Source organism: Antennarius striatus, chromosome 12, assembly GCF_040054535.1.
Source record: "Antennarius striatus isolate MH-2024 chromosome 12, ASM4005453v1, whole genome shotgun sequence".
Taxonomy (NCBI): domain Eukaryota; kingdom Metazoa; phylum Chordata; class Actinopteri; order Lophiiformes; family Antennariidae; genus Antennarius; species Antennarius striatus.
The window spans coordinates 3,388,943-3,405,826 of record NC_090787.1 but is presented as its reverse complement, the minus strand read 5'-3'; positions in this window follow the sequence as shown (position 1 = coordinate 3,405,826).

Here is a 16,884-nt window from a genome sequence, read left to right as displayed (position 1 = left end):
ACGTGTCCGTGTGCATAAGTGTAAAACACGCACATGCTCCTAACGCACAAACAGGAATAAAGTTAAGACCCGGCAAATGGAGCCGTAGAACCGACCGGATTACTCTGACGAGCGTGAGACGAACCGAGAGGGCACAAACACACTAAACACGTTAGATTGTGTCTGCACACACACACACACACACACACACACACACACACACACACACACACACACACACACACACACACACACACACACACACACTCACACACACACACACACACCTTTAAGAGCTCTCCCCCAGAAATCCACATAGCTGATGTAATTAGTGATTTTAGAGCTCTGCACTTCATATTACAAGTCATAAACAGACATTCAATACCGGGCTTTGAGAGGAGCTGTTTATTCTGGAGTTTTATAGTCCACGCCGGACCTTCTGTGTTTATTCTCCCAGAACAATAATGTCACTATGCTCCCAGGCTGGAATGCTATTCATTTGTCCAATTAAACACAGAAAATAAATACAAAAATGGAGCCGACTTGTTCTGTTGCTCTCCAACTCCAGAAACACTTTAACAACGGCACTCCGCCGGGGAATGTGCGCGGCGGCGTTAGCTGAACGATGAGAACAACATGGTAGATGAGGCCGCGATGTCAACATGACGTTATTAAGACACCGCGGCACGGGTACATGTGAATTAGAAACGTAAAACACCGATTGTTGAAATGGAAAATATTAGAAAAAGATTTCGCTTTTCAACTTGGAAACCTTTTTTTTTTTTTGAGCTTCCAATGTGAGTCTACAACATTTTAGGAGATCAGGAAGTGGAAAAAGGGATAAATTTGTTCAACCATAGTATAACGGTCCCTGGAAATGACTTCACTGCTTCTTTATCAATTGTGTCTGAAAAAATAAGTTTGTAGAACAACAACTCATATGGAGGAGAATCGCTTTACGTAACACAAAGTCGGTGCGCCGTCAACGTTGGAGCCACGATTTATGAGCCGAACGCCGACCCACAATCCTCCTGACAGACTCGCAATTTCCTGTGAGAGCAAACACTAACTTGATCCATATAGCACAGAAAGTATTTGTTCATTAATAATTGTTAAGTCACTCACAGCGAACGCCAGCTGAGACAGTTAGACTGTCGCTGCCTCAACTCAGATTTTCCTTCGGCTATTTACTTTTACAGCATTTCATGTGAAAATCCATAAACACCGACGGCACAACCGGCCTGCAAAGTTTACTTACTTTATGTAATTCCAAAAATCTGGAGGCACACATCATAAATATGGCGCACACATCAAAACATGTGGTCATTGACGTCTGAAGGCAAGTCAAAATGTTTCATCTTCGCACTGACATTATTATTAATCTTCCACTAAATATTAAAAAAGAAATAGTGACAGTCGTGGTTTAAAGTAGGAAAGCCAAGATGGGGGAATCTAAGTTTAGATCATTCATATTACAATGGTGCTGAATATGAAACACCAGGTTGTAATTAAATTAAATTTTTATTTTATTTTATATGTAAGGAGTTTATTTCTTGATAATGAACAAATTTTCTTTCGCACATGATGGTTTGTCTGCAGCTTCGGGTCATTTCAGGCCAATGAAGGAAATGTCAGACTATATTTTACAAATTATTTACAAATTATTTTGGTACTACAGCAGCAAAAAAAAAAGTATTCCAGTTCCTTGGCAGTAAGATTGTCAGAAATATTAATGCTTTTTCGAAGTTGCACATTTAAAAATGACACAAGACCAACATCTGATCTACAGCTAGAATTAAAAAAACCAAAACAGAGCCCAGTTAGACTTTCAGCACAAGGTGGCAGAAACAGAATCTCCAAATGTCTCATTTTAAACACAAACAATGTCCCAGATTTTAAATTCTGGTATTGTGATATTAATTAGTAGAACAGCAGAAAACCAAACAAGCAGCCAATTACCGCTGCTGATGCAAACAAGCTCGGGCCACTAAGCCGAACCCCGGCTCACCGCTGCAGCGTGTTTGGTCTAGCATCGGATCAAGGTGTCAAAACTACTGCAGCCCCCGCAAGAGGAAACGAGGATTAATCAGACAAAATGAGCAGCAATCTGAAGAATGCCTGTGAAGTCCGGTCGATGGTAAAGCCCTCCATCTGGAGGAGGTCTGACACCAAAAAGGGTCTGGAGGTCAAAGAACAGTTCAAGACATGATGGAGCTGAGAAAAAAAAAATCTTATTCTGCAGCCAAAGTGAATGTGAGCCACAGAAACTGAGACGCAAGAAATTTTAGAAACAAATTTAAATGATTCAAATGAGTCAGAGACAACGATGAGACGTCAAAAGTTTGTTTAACGGGTTTAGTGATTTAATAAAAATTAAATTAAAATACTGACTCAACAGAAACAGTCATTCTTGGATGTTACTAAAATTAGGAGCAAAGGAAAAGGTTTAAAAATTTAATTGGAGCATTTTCGCGTTCGTTCGACAGGATGGCTGAAGGACAGGAAGTGGGGGGGGGTGAGAGGGGAGACATAGGATTGGCCATGCCCCCTAACAGGTGTATTGTAACCTAAACAACCGCCGCTCGTTAGAGAATATCCGTGCACCGTCACTTTAACTTGCTTGACCTTTGACCCCTCTTATGTTAAAGAAAGTTCAACATATTTTCTTACTTTTGGAGCTGAATCTGAAACTTTTTGGCTTCTTTGTCGACTCCTGTGCCGCCACTCGTGAAAATCAGTTTGGAAAAAAAGCAAATATTCTAAGATAACTTATAAAATCACTGATAAATTACATCTCCTTCCTTGAATGTGATCAATTATTGAGGAATTTAGTTTTCTTCCAAGGGCTGGAATCACTGATTGACATCAGTCTAAAATAAATAACGGTCCTAACACACATAAAACAAACGTGTAGGTCTGTGATGAAAATGCTTTCTGTTGCCATATTGTGGCATATTCAGGCCCTGACCTACGTCAGGTCTTCGACCACATTTTTACAAACACCACAGAAACCATGAATCCAAAATAATCTAGAAAATAACATGGAATTAGTAATATTCCTTTAAAAAACAACAACAGATGAATGTTATATGAATCTATATTTTGAGCCTCGGGTCAGATAATGGAGCCGGCGCCCTCAGAGGAGTCCTCTGTGACTCCAAGGTGAAGCGTGAAGGGGAGGATAAACCCCTGAAGCATGCGGGCGTGAACCTGCCAGGAGTCGAAACATGACATCAGTAACGTCGATGGTTTTCTCTTCAAAGATTTATACGGGGAAAAAGAAGGGCTGAAAAATAACGTAGAGGGTAACAAAAAGCCTGTCAACCCCCTCCGCTTGCGCCGCCACCGCCGCCGCCGCCGCGAGCCGGAGACCACCCTGAAAGAACAGTGAGCTGTCAATCATTCCATGCGGCGCGTAAACATAGCGGTATTCTGTTTCTGAAGTATGACTCTATACTGCTCTTTAACCCATGTAGAACGCTGATGTATTGATGTGGTTCACAATTTTTCATACCTCCTTCGGCACCAAGGCTTCACATTTTGTGGCTGTAAACATTTTTTTTCTAAAAATTTCCATACAACCCTAATCTGTCTAAATGACTTGAATCCTGCAGCTATTCTTGCTCAGAGATTGAATTTAATGATATTATTCCCACATTTAAAAGATACTTTTAGTGTCTAAAATGTTTTCAGCATGAAAAAAAATAAAATAAAAGATCCTTGAATTGGAAAAAAAATAACTAGAGAATTCAAAAACTGTGAAAAATAATTATAATAATAATAAAAATCCAAGTTTGTTTTTACAGTGCAAGTTTAGAGACTGACAGAAATCCTTATCTTAAAACAACATAACTTTAATTTGACGGTCACTTTTAACCGAGACTGTTAACGATGATGACAAACACAAACCTGTGCACGATCACATCATGAACACACAGCTGGAGCGCTGCGGATTTATCAGTGATGTCATCAAACGGCGAGTAAATCAGTAAAAAATGAAGATTATTAAAGGAGACAAAAAGCTGCCCGATCATCGCTGTGATAAAAACACACACATTAGTGTCAGGAGCTCTCTAGAGTGTGTGTCGACTCTCGGGGGCGAGTTGTCTGTCAGCGCAGAGGCTTGAACTCCAAGCTCGTCGTAATCCCTCTGTCAATAACTGGACCTCCTGCCAGCTACACACACACACACACACACACACACACACACAAACCACCCGTCCAATATCCCACCAACCTCGCCTTTTAACATCAGTCCAAACACAACCTGTCGCTTCGGTGCGACCACCACACCGCCTCCGGGCCGCCGGGCCTCCTGGCATCCGGCTAATCTTGGGAGATTTAAGGGAAGTGGATGTAAACAGCGTTCCTGTCATGTAATGACAGACAAACTGAGATACGATTACAGGATGGAAAACACAGAGGAGCATTCGTGACTGACTTGTGACACGGCGGCACGCCGACCCGAGGAGACGGAGTGTGAAGGATGAAAATGTCTAGAGGAGAAACTTCAACATGGAATGAAACAGTTGTTCTCTGCTGTCCTGCATGAATGGAACAGAACTACAGAAGTAGTGAGTTGTAGTAATAACTTTATCAACAGCATCCCAGATTGTTCCGACACCAGTAAAACCAGTGGCTGCCTGGTAGGTAGGAAAATGTACCAGCCTGCCAAACATTCAGCTGTAAAGTCAGCACGGTTTGTAGCTGAAGAGCTAAAATATCAAACGCTCCGGTACGGAACATTAAAGAGACGTTAGCAGCTTTGGAGACCTCATAACTCAAATCTTGTGTTTCTAAAATGTGAAGCCATTCAGTTTATTTATGGTTAAAAAAAAATATTCTGAAAAATACAATTAAAAAAGATGTAAAAACACTCAGTGTGTTAAAGATGCCGTCAGTCTGGACTGTTCTGGTCCACACACAGAAATACTGTGATTACTACATCCCCCATAGTGCAACAGTGTGTGGCCAAAAGTATGTGGACATAGGAGCATTCATTCTTTCATGTATTCATCTTCATGAAGGTGTTTTACAACGACCCCTCTGTTACTCAAACATCTTCACCGATCACATTGTTTGACCAGCGATCAATATTTAAATCCGTGTTTGATTTACAGTGAAAACATCAAATATCATTCATGTGTTTAATGAAATTCTTTTTCTCCCAAATTGTGTAATGTTCATGACCCGAGTGTTCTGTTACACACACAAACACACACACACACACCCCAAAACCCCATGGCCTCTGACTAATCCTATCGGACTAGTGCTATCAAAACACACACACACACACACACACACACACACACACACACACACACACACACACACACACACACACACACACACACACACACACACACACACACACACACACACACACACACACACACACACACACACACACTAATCTGGCTATCCTCATCTAATAACACCTCTGACTTGGACCAGCATTGAAGACTCTGGGGGGGGGGGTCCAGGCTCACAAACTTTTGTCAAAGAGTTCACGTCCACCCAGACACACACACTCACACTCACACACACACACACACACACACACACACACACACACACACACACACACACATGAAAGTGCCCTTGAAAAAAGAGCGGCACTGCTTCATATTAGCGTTTAATTAAGTTAAAACCTCTCGCTCTGCAGGCCAATAACTCAATTGAAGTTGTCTATTCTTTCACGGCTCTGAGCTGACGTTCCTGCAGCCTCGGATCACCGGCCATGAAAAGCAGATTGTGGCATCGGCCCCGACAGACGCCTCTGGCCATAGCTGATGTCTCACTAATGTGATTAACTTAATAAAACTATTACACTGACCTCCCTCTGTCCACAAAACATTCTCTCACTTGGTCTCTGGAGACGCCTCTTTGTGTTTTCTTTCCATACTACCTGCTCTCTCTCTCTCATCTCCGTTCACCCTTCTTTTCTCCGACGGTGTCCCAACTTTTACTTTCTGGGGGTTCAGCTTTTACCCTCCGGCCAAAAGTTCAAGCTCGTCGCTGCCAAGACAAGCAGGTAGCGTTCTTTTATTCCCCGTCTTAAATATTGACTGTAAAAATTTGAATATAAAGAAAAATATACAGCAGAACATCTGGCAGGTATTTTGAACCCCATAAGCATGTCACCCACCCACCCACCACCCCCCCAGCAGGAAAAACGGTGCCCACTCACTTTTCCATATTTGCACCAAAATTTGATTTCATGGGAATCCATTCAGTACTTCTAGAGCACACATCAGCATCATGGCTGTCCTCAAAGGGCCAGAAGTAACTTATAAATGTAACTAAATGTAACTGGATGTATTGTAAAATAAATGTAACTACTCCTTAATGTTAAATAACTCTGAATTTATTACTTATTCGAGTTACAAACATTACAGTTGCACAGAAAAAAATGTTTGTGTGTTCCTTTTAATTTGTCAGGTTATTAAACCCACAGAACTCCATCAATCAAGGATCAAACTATCCAAGAGAATAAAGCAAAATAACATCAAACACAAGTTTGACTTTGCTCAAAATGGTTTTCACAAAGTTAAAATGTGCTTAACTACTGCATTGTGGGAAATGCAGTAGTTAAGCACACTTTTGACCTATTTATTTTTAGACACTTTGACCTTTTTTGCTCTCGCGGGCCACATTTGGCCCCCGGGGCCTCCAGTTTGACACATGTGATCTAGAATAATCTTTGTGACGATCCAACAGCTGAAGACATGAATTAGAAAACCAATCATTCTGAATGAACTTCAATGTTGGACAACGCACACGGGTTGGTTTGATGGAGGAAGCAGGGAGCCAGATTATCCTGTTAACGCTGACCGCCCGCATGAAAACGAAGTTCCAAAGGTTTTTTTTTCATCTACAGAAAAAAATATTATCGATGCTACTACATCCATCTCTCCTTCCCTCACTCCCGTATTTTTCTACCTCCTCCTCCTCCCTCATTGCATCCCGTCTTTTTCACCACCTCTCTGCTCCTTTTTCTGCACCAGGGCTACTTCTTTCCTGCCGCTCGTCGGCTCTTTCCTCTCCGTCTTCCTCCGCAATGACAGATCCCTGCTTAGCACCTTCATACATTTCAGATAACCCTTTTTAGCGCTGCAGAAACACGGCCAGGCAGTTTTCTCCGGAGGCTGCTGACGAGGCTCTGATCGGATGTCGGGGAGGGAAAGCAAAACAAATGAAGTCCCTGAAACATCCTCTCCCTTCCACTTTTGTTTTATCAGCCCGTGGAGAGGAGAGGATAAGGCTTTTCAGCAGCTGCACAGATAAGAAATGTTGGACGTTATGAAACTGACTGTGTTCTAACTTTCTTTGTCATCTTATACGTCTTTATCCATATCAATCACTACCGGATCCAACGTTCCTTTTCAAACACCTACAACTGTGGCTTGTCTCAGATGACATTTTATCTGGCTGACGCTGCTGCGCAGGTGATAAATCTTCCTCTCGCGTGGTTCGGTTACATCACTTTGGCAGCGCTCGGTATTACATGTGCCCAAATGAGTCACAAAAAATAAAAAAAGGAAATCTCTGGAATTGGATAAATCCTTCATCCATCACACTGCTGCTAAGGTGAAGTGAAAGTCCGTGTCGATTCCAGTTCCCTGTATTTCACCCTGACTATATACAGCTGATGATATGAGGGCTGCGTTGAGGGTCATGTTTAGCCTCAGATAAATTAAAGCGACTTGAGATGAGCCTGCTCCTGAATTCTGGCAGCACTGGGTGTTGATAGGGTTAAGGATCACTATCCACTGGTGGTAAAAGAGAGGGGGGGATTATAAAGTTACACCCAGGTTTATTAACCACCCATATGGCACTAAAGTTGTGTCCAAATTGTAGAATTAAAGTGTGTGTGACAGCACCGCTGCTTCAACTTCCTTCCGCTGCTCACTTGTAGCACATTTCTGGTCGGTTGGGTAGGAGTATCTTGTTCGATGGACCAGATACTCCGGCACTGGATCCGTCTACATGTTGCACAAATGGGACGGGAGGGAGTAAGGAGGGATGACAAGGGAGAGGGAGAGGCGGGAGGCGAGAGACGTGGACGTCCAGCCCTAACGAGAGGCACTAACTCATGTCGGGGAAGAGAGCAGTGAGTTACGACCTCTAAAGCCGTGGAGGGGTTAAGTGTTTTCATTACCAAACCAGCTGACACTCGACCTGAGAACTGCGTGGACAGCTTGATGTGTCTGCGGCACAATTTACGGCCATGATCATCGTCTTTGTTGTTTCTGCCCTCTGAACTCCTCATTTCTGTGCGTCTGCCTCCCACCTTATCTTCAAACTGTGCGTTTGGGTCTCGGTTTGAAGCTCGGTAGTCTCAAAATTTTCCGTGGTGTCTTGCAGAGTCAGGATAGTAGCTTGGATGGCAAAACGAGAGCCGCTATGAGGCGAAACTGGGCCTTGGCTGACATTTGGGGTGCTAAGCAGCGTAATGTTGCCCCTTTAGCACTTGAACCCTCAACTGCAGGGGTGGATTTCACTTTTTGACGTAATGAACCGAGGAGTTAGTCCTTCCATTTGGGATGATAACACCCTCATGTTTTGTTGGTGAAGCTATGTTTTCACTTTCCTCATCCATCTCCACGACGGCCATTCGCTTGAGCGACACTTTTTCCATGAGCCGTCAACGTGGCCCGACAAAACCGCAGAGACATCCAGCTTTCCACCAGGCGGGCCAAAATAAAATGGATCTCATCACAAAGTAAATAAATGTCTTGATGGATGGTGGAGGTCATTATTTTTCTGTTCCTTGGAAGCTCTGCTTTGTGTGAATCCATCCGTCTTTGAAGGCGTTATGTGACGACGGTCTGACTCGGGCAAAATACGTCTTCAAGTCTTTCAAATCTGTGGCAGGGTTTCTGTGAAATGATTTGTCTGGGATTGAGGTCAGACGTTTTAAATAGAGGTGAACCGTTTTACGATTTTTATAATCTGTGACCCAAAACTGATTGAAATTTTCATTTCATACAGTTTCAAAATATAACCAACGGCATACACAAACATTGAGAAAAAGTTTTCTTTAATGGTAGACGCAAAAGTTAATGGCACGTTTTCTCTTCTCTCATGATGTTCAAATGCCTCTCCTTTGCTTTGGATTCTGGGTTGTTGCTTGCTTTAGGTTCTGCTAATGTTAGCTTCTTTTTAAATGTTGAGTTACATTCCACACACTGAACCAACATCAAATCTTGGACATTTTTCCTCTCTCTTATCCTTGTCCAGTCGCCTACTCCATCCAACCACTAACTACATCTCTATCACCTCCACCGGCTCGGTTCCCCTCTCACTTTCTAAACGTCTTTCTCTGAAACTCTCTCCATCTCAGCAGGAGAGCTGAGATGCTGAGTGCTGAGCTCATAAATTTTGTCTGGTGTGAAACAGAAGATGGATTCCCAGGGCAGCTGGAGGTTTTTTCATCACCGTAGCCTTTTTAGTGCTGTCTGCTGCCACCGACACATGTCACCAAACCCATGTTGGGTTATGTGTTTATGTGTATTTATTCGGGCCGCGGATGTCTGAGTGAACAGATAAGAAGAACATGTAAGACGTGTGAATATCAAACAGGAAGGGCAGGATGACAAGGACTTGATTGAGGTTTACAGATTTGTAAAGCGGTTCGTGTGGTGAAAACACACAAGAACTGAAATGGCCGTTTTGTGACAAGATTCAAGAGTCAGCGGGAATGACTGCCAACAAGTCAACAGTTTAGAGATGACACCCCCCACTGTGGGGTGGCCAAAGGAGATGGACACCGACATTTTCCAAATTACCCCACAGGGGTCCGGTTTCAGGTGTCTCGGTCCTTCTGCCCCCCCATCCCCAAAGGAACAGAAAGGTTACCCCATTCTGCAAGAAACATGAATATGGAGGAACGATACGGTCCGGGCGGGACAGCTGCGACCTAATTCCAAATCCACACCAGCCGTTACACGGGGCCGGCGTATCACAGGGAGTTATCTGATAGCAGTGTGAAAATGAGAAAATTTACTTTACGATACATACAAATTGATTTTGCTTGCGCTGTCTGTGTCCATCAGAAATGACAATAACTGAACAGGAATAATCCGCAGGACTAAATTAGTGAGATTAGACACAAATGTAGGTTCTGTCTATGCAGGGATCGCTTCAGCGGGATGGGATGCGGGGTGGCGTCTTCACATCAGTTGACCAGACATACATTAAGCAATCTCTGCCGCTGTGTTTGAAGTTACCACTAGAGTTTGAGGAAATGCCCTTCATACGAGTTCTACGTCTTCTCATCGGGTTTGGATCTCAGAGGTTGGAGTTGACAGAACTTCAGCCGCCAACATGTGGAGAAAAATTGTAGAAAGAAGATGCTGAGCCAAAGAAACAATCATGTACGGTACTGACATCCGAGCAGCGATGGCCCACGTATGACCATTTAAATTCTAGCCTCGAAAAACGACTGAAGACTCTAATCTGAGAAACAACAGGAAGCATCAGTGGTGATCCCTCCCCAGGGGTACAAAGTGACCCGCTTCATCATCTTTACCCTCCTTCCTCTCAGCAAATGCCTCGCTTAAAGGTGACCGTGGGGGAAATATGCGAGCGCAGATGTCGCTAGCTCCCGACACATGCTAAAGACTGTACGACAAGTGGTTGAGGACCCAGTCAGCAAATGTTTAATTATAAAGGAACTTCGGGGGGCCATGGACGTGTGGGGAAGCCCCTCCCGGAAGCCCTCAGAAGGCACTCAAACATCCACTCGGTATTTGTGTACTTGGGATTTGCAATAAACGGAAAGAAATGCAAACATCCACAGCGGGGTGAACAGACAGGAGGTTGGTGGAAAACCTATACCAGCCTGCCCCCCCAGGAGGTCCTCATGTCTGCATGCACCCTGTTATTTATGTGTCCCGACGAGTTCTAGTCGTCCGTCTGGAAACACCTGACTTGGTCACACTGGAGGATCTTCGAGAACTTACTGCGAGGAGGTCAGAGAGCTACGTCAAAACAGATGGAAGCATTACGGGTACAAAGACTGGCCTTTAATGGCTAACGTTAGCCAGTGCGCTAACACCTACAGAAACTCCAGGCTGAACCTAAATTAACCATTCCCAGCTCTGTACTGTACTTTATCTATGAATTGAATTTCAATAATATATGGATAATACAAACCTATTTTAAGCTTGCAAATGAATTTTATTTTTTAATATGGCACAGAAAGAAAATCTAAATTTACTAATAAAATTTGGAGATGCTTACTATACATCGCTGTTACTCTGTTTATGAATGAACGATAAAGTAAGTTTTTTTCAGGGATATAAAACAAATGCAGGAATTATTATTATAAATCAGTTGAATAAAATGACAAACTTGATTTTTATTTTTCTGCATATATTTTTTTTGGAAAACCGACAAATAATTGAGAACGACGTAACTCAAAACGACCTAAAACGCGGCATACCTGTATATGATCACATGATGTGGTGCGATGCCTTTGACAGGGCAATATCTCCTATTATGTGACACACCTTCATTTTTAGATCTTGTAACGTGTGCATGTTTGAGATCGGAGAAAAGAACGTCTGATTTCAAATTCAGTTGGGATTTAAAGGTCCTAACAGTGATAAACCTGTTTTTCTACATTTGTTTTATCTAAAGAGACATAATTTTAAGACGTCCTCAGCCCTAATAGGAAAGACGGTCGCTGTACACAGACACAAAAATGCAGGTTAAAGCAGTGACAGGTTTCAGGGAGCACTCCCAATCATCACTTTTAAATTTGTCCCAGGTTGAGGGAGTGTACAAGGCCTGAAGCTGTCAGAGATGTCACCGCCCCCCCTGCCCTTCTCTATGTCTCTTCTTCCTCCCACTTGTCCAATCATCCATCATCATCCGAATGCCTCCTCCGACTCCTCTTCATATTCTCACATAGCAACGTCTCTTCTTCTTTCATGTGGCATTTGGTGGATACTTTAATCCCCAGGTTCTTGCAGCATCACGGCCGTGAACATTTTTAGGAATTTTTTTTTTTGGTGGTAGTAAATTAACCAATGGGAGTCCTGATGCAAACGTCCCCTCAGTTCCAAGGCGACCTTTAAATCACAAGGTTACTGTGTCTGAGATTTACATTCACAAAGACATGGCGTCCTCCCTGTTTTCTACTGTTCTTGTTAACACATTAAAAGTCTAAGAGAAATATTAGAAAGGCATTGTGTTAAACTTATTATTGTCAGTATCTCAGTTGGATTGTGCATTTTGTTGTTGTTTATATTGTTTGTGTCACATGTTTTTGTGAGATTTATTGAATCATAAATAAATGATCTGCTCAACAAAGAAGATTCAGTTTGGATTTGATCAAGTTTATGAAGACGGGACTGAAAAGCAGGATCAGTACCATCGAGTAGGAAATCATTTCACTTTTCAGAGTAAAGGTCAATACAGAAATAAAAACAATTCTTATATTCAAAGACAAATTCCTGACAAATAATTTTCATAAGATGCCACACTTTTGTGTACGATTAAAACTTTTTAAAAGCAGGAATAAACCTAGTTTAGGAGGAGGTTTTTGCTCCCCTCCACTATTTATTTCCAGCAAATATTGTTTTTTGCAGTGTGTGTTCCGCCTGACGTGCTGATGCTGACAGCTCGTCTTCATCAGTACTTTTTCTGAGAGCGTAGAAAATTACTAAACATCGAGCTCGTTTTCCGGTAGCAGGACTGTCTGTTCCCGCTTCGGCTATTTATTTCCAACAAATACCGTTTTATGCGGTAGGTGTTCCGCATGACAGGCCGACGCTGACAGGTCGACTTCATTGGGACGTTTGCCATGTGCAGTCAACAGCAGTGGCACTTCTTCTGCCAAGAAGACACCAAGCATGCTGGGAGATGTAAATGATCTGTCGCTCAACCTGTCTGCCCTGTGACCTCTGGCCAATAACCCCCCCCCCCCCCAGCAGGAAACCATCGACCCCATTGGCTCAGAAACGCACACATGAATTCAAACACACAGGTATCCATAGAACACACAACATGCTTCAGAAGCTTCAGGCGCTATTTCATGCTATCGGTAGGGTTCCAGGCTACGTTTCAGCCTGGAACGCTGAAACATAACCTGGAACGCACACACACACACACACCCCTCCTGCTACTGCAGCACCCCGCTAACAACCTTTTGTCAAACAGGGACATTAACACTGGCCCTCCCCTCTTACAGTCCCATTGTGTCATTATCACAGTGTCATGGCCGCTGAGCCTCTTCACTTTAGCACCATAGCGCTGCAGCCGGGCATTGTTCCCTCGAGGGGAAGCACATTCGCACATCTCTGGCGCCAAAACATGGCAGCTGTAGGAGTTTGTCACGACTGACTTTTGGGAAGCATAAAAACAATACTGCAAATGAGGGTTGAGAAAATAAAGTTTCTGCCTTTTGTCAATAATTGGATTTTTAAAAAAAGCATAATTCCTATCAAAAATAATCAGAACATCCTCGCTAGTTTATTTGTCTGAAGCCGTCTTTTCAAAAAGTCCAGAGTAAGGCCTGAATGTGTTGCACATTTCTTTCTTTTTAAACTTCTTCTTCTTGAACCAATCAGAATCGATCCAGCCGTCGTACAGGACGACCAGTGTGTGTCCAGCATCTGCTGCCGTCATTCACTTTAGTCTCGGTCTGTCAGCGGTGTGTGAAGCACACACCTGAGCCGTCCCGCTGGGTGAGGTCAGGAGAGAAGCGCTGTGTGTTCCAGCCCGACGGCCTCGAGCGTTAGCGCCAACCTGCCGGAACATCTCGCCCCTTTACACTGGATGTGCTCCAGAACTGTACAGGTTTAAACTAGAACTGGACACGTCCCATTTGTAAGCAACCTTTCAGCAGTCGAGGCGATGCCAGTTTATTTTTAGTATTACTATTTTATTTTTGTTTTTTATTGCTTCACTGCTAATCTTAATCCACGGTGTTTAATTGAGCTACTTGTTGTTGGTACAGTCCAATCTGCCTCCATCAAGACCTTTACACAAAATAAGTTCTTCTACAGCACACATGTCATACTCAAGGCCCGGGGGCCAGATGTGGCCCTCCAAGAGCATAAAAGGTCAGAGTGTTGAACATTAAATAAGTCAAAAGTATGCTTTAACCAAAACTACATTTCCCACAATGCAGTAATTAATCCCATTTTAACTCTGACAAAAACATTTTGAACAAAGTTAATGTCATAACTTGTGTTTGATGTTATTTTTGTTTATTCATTGATAGTTTGATCCTTGATTGATGGAGTTCTGTGGGTTTGATAACCTGACAAAGGATTAAGGATTTATGTTACGACAGAGAAACAAACAAACATATTTTTTCTGAGTAACTGTAATGTTTGTAACTAGAGTAAGTAATAAATTCAGAGTTATTTAACATTAAGGAGCAGTTACATTTATTTTACATTAAATTAAGTTACATTTAGTTACATTTATCAGTTACATCTGGCCCTTTAAGGACAGCCATTATGCGGATTTGGCCCCCGGTGAAAATGAGTTTGACAACCCTCTACTATGGCCTGCAATATTTAATTCATGTTACTGCTCGGAAATCTTTAAAAAAAACAAAACAGGTTCTCGATCTGCAGAACTGCTCACCTTCTGAATCCTAATAGTTTTCATGGAACCACTAAACGCTGAGCTGAACCGGCCCCCACTGAAGGTGATGTGATCTAACGTTCGGAAACCTCCACGGCGAACACAAAGATCCGGATGTGACACACAACACACAACCGGTGAAAGGGTCAACAGCCTCCAGCTGAGAATATAAGTTATCTAACTTTTGAGTATGTGTGCATGTGGCAAGGTGTTGAGTATAATGTTCAGCATTAGTTTCAAGGTCACCCCCCCCTCTCTACCCCCCATCCATCCATACGGTTACACACACATGCACACACACAGAGGATGGTAATAGCAGCGCTGACAGACATGTGCAACCAGCTGGTGCTGAAGCCTCAGCTGAGAGTTGAAAGCTCTGAAAAGGCCGTGCGGACGCTTTTAAACATGAGCGACTTAAAGCAGCAAAGAGAGCGACATCTGTAAACAAGAGCTGGGATTACTGGGAACGTCCAGGACCCGCTGCCCGTCTGAGTCGCTGCCTGACCAATCAGCTGCTCAGTCGCTTCGGAGCATCATCATGCAAAAATATGCTTTTTTTAAAAAAAGATTTATGTGACTAGATGAGAAATGTAACATCTGTGTTCAGTACAAAGCTGATTTAATATTCAAACTGCATGAAAAAAAGTGCATCAAGTTCTTTGAGAGCGTTTTGTTTTGTTTTTTTTTAATTATAAATGTTTTCAATGTCATATTGTTAAAATAAATTCAGGATTTACATATGCCTTATTTGTTCTTTTGGTTTATTGTATTTGTTGCCCACGCTCATAAAAAGCGGATGATCTAATTTAGTTTGATAAATTTCAGACGCATCATCTAAAACTCCTTGTTTTCACTAATTGAAATCGAATAAAGTATAGAATAAACGTCTATTATTTATGTAAACAAAATGTTTATATTCAAATAATTATAACTGATAATATAATCTGACTTCTAGGTAAAATAAAATGTAGATGCAAATGTAGATAAACACATGAAAATGTACCTATGTGGGATTTACGAGTATCTGCTTTATATGCATGTGTGTGTGTGTGTGTGTGTGTCCACGTGACTCGGGCGATTCTCTGGCTCTTTTTTTGGGGGGGAATCTGTTGACCGTCTCCTACCTTGTAAGACGAGCGTTGGGGTTCGTCACGGTCATGCGCCAAATTCCACCTCACATCCAGCACCTGGCTGTTGACAGTCATGACTTTCCTGCCATTTTAATTGGTGCACACACACACACACACACACACACACACACACACACACACACACACACACACACACACATAGTCTAAACTGTTGGTGAACAAAACTATAAATACCTCCTGTGAATAGCAGCAGATACGTATGCTGCGTGATGATGTTCTCATTATGGCGAGCTTTGTGTGTGAATGTGTGTACGAGTATGTAATGAGATTGTGTGTATTCCTGATGGGAGTGTGTGAGTGTGTGCCAGTGCCGGCGTGAAGCCGACAGGTTTCACCACCTCGCTGATCCGAGCTCGATTCTTTCCTCTGGAGAATCCTGTTTCTGCCGGTGGCTTCCAGCGACTCTGTCGCCTCGGACGCGCCCGTAAACAACCGGGAGGACGTTTCTCGCTCCGCAGGAACGACCTGCTTATGTGAAACTATTCCTACAGGACATTCCACATTGGGAAGCCAGTTAGGCCTCCATCAGTTTAAAGGTTTTCAGATGTACATTTTTATTTTAAAGCAAGTTTGTGCTTCTGGAAAAGGGAAACCAACAAAAAATGAATGAATAATCTGCTTATAATACGCTTTTGTGCAGCTGTTTTTGTAATCTGAATCTGTGATGACGATTTTGAGATGTGACGCGACCGTCCTGACCGCCACGCTACAACATTTAGCAAAATCTGTTCCATTTACAACTACGCTGTTGTGTTAACTGGGCCTCAGGACGGATGAGGATCACACACACACACGCACACGCACACACACACACACACACACACACACACACACACACACACACACACACACACACACACACACACACAGATAGCAGTGAACCTCCATGATCCTGAAATGGTTCATTCTTGTCTGACGACAACCAGCAATAATAATCCTAAAAACAGAAAACCCAGTAAAAAGCAGGGTAGACGGGGTTTGGGCCGCTCCTGTGGGTCCGCTGGCAGAGAGAGCTGCTTGTTCTGATCCCAGAGCAGCTGGAGAAACACTGGATCACATGGGATCAGGCTTTCCCTCCAAAACAGCTGGCCAAACAAAGCAGGCCAGCCAGACACACACACACACACACACACACACACACACACAC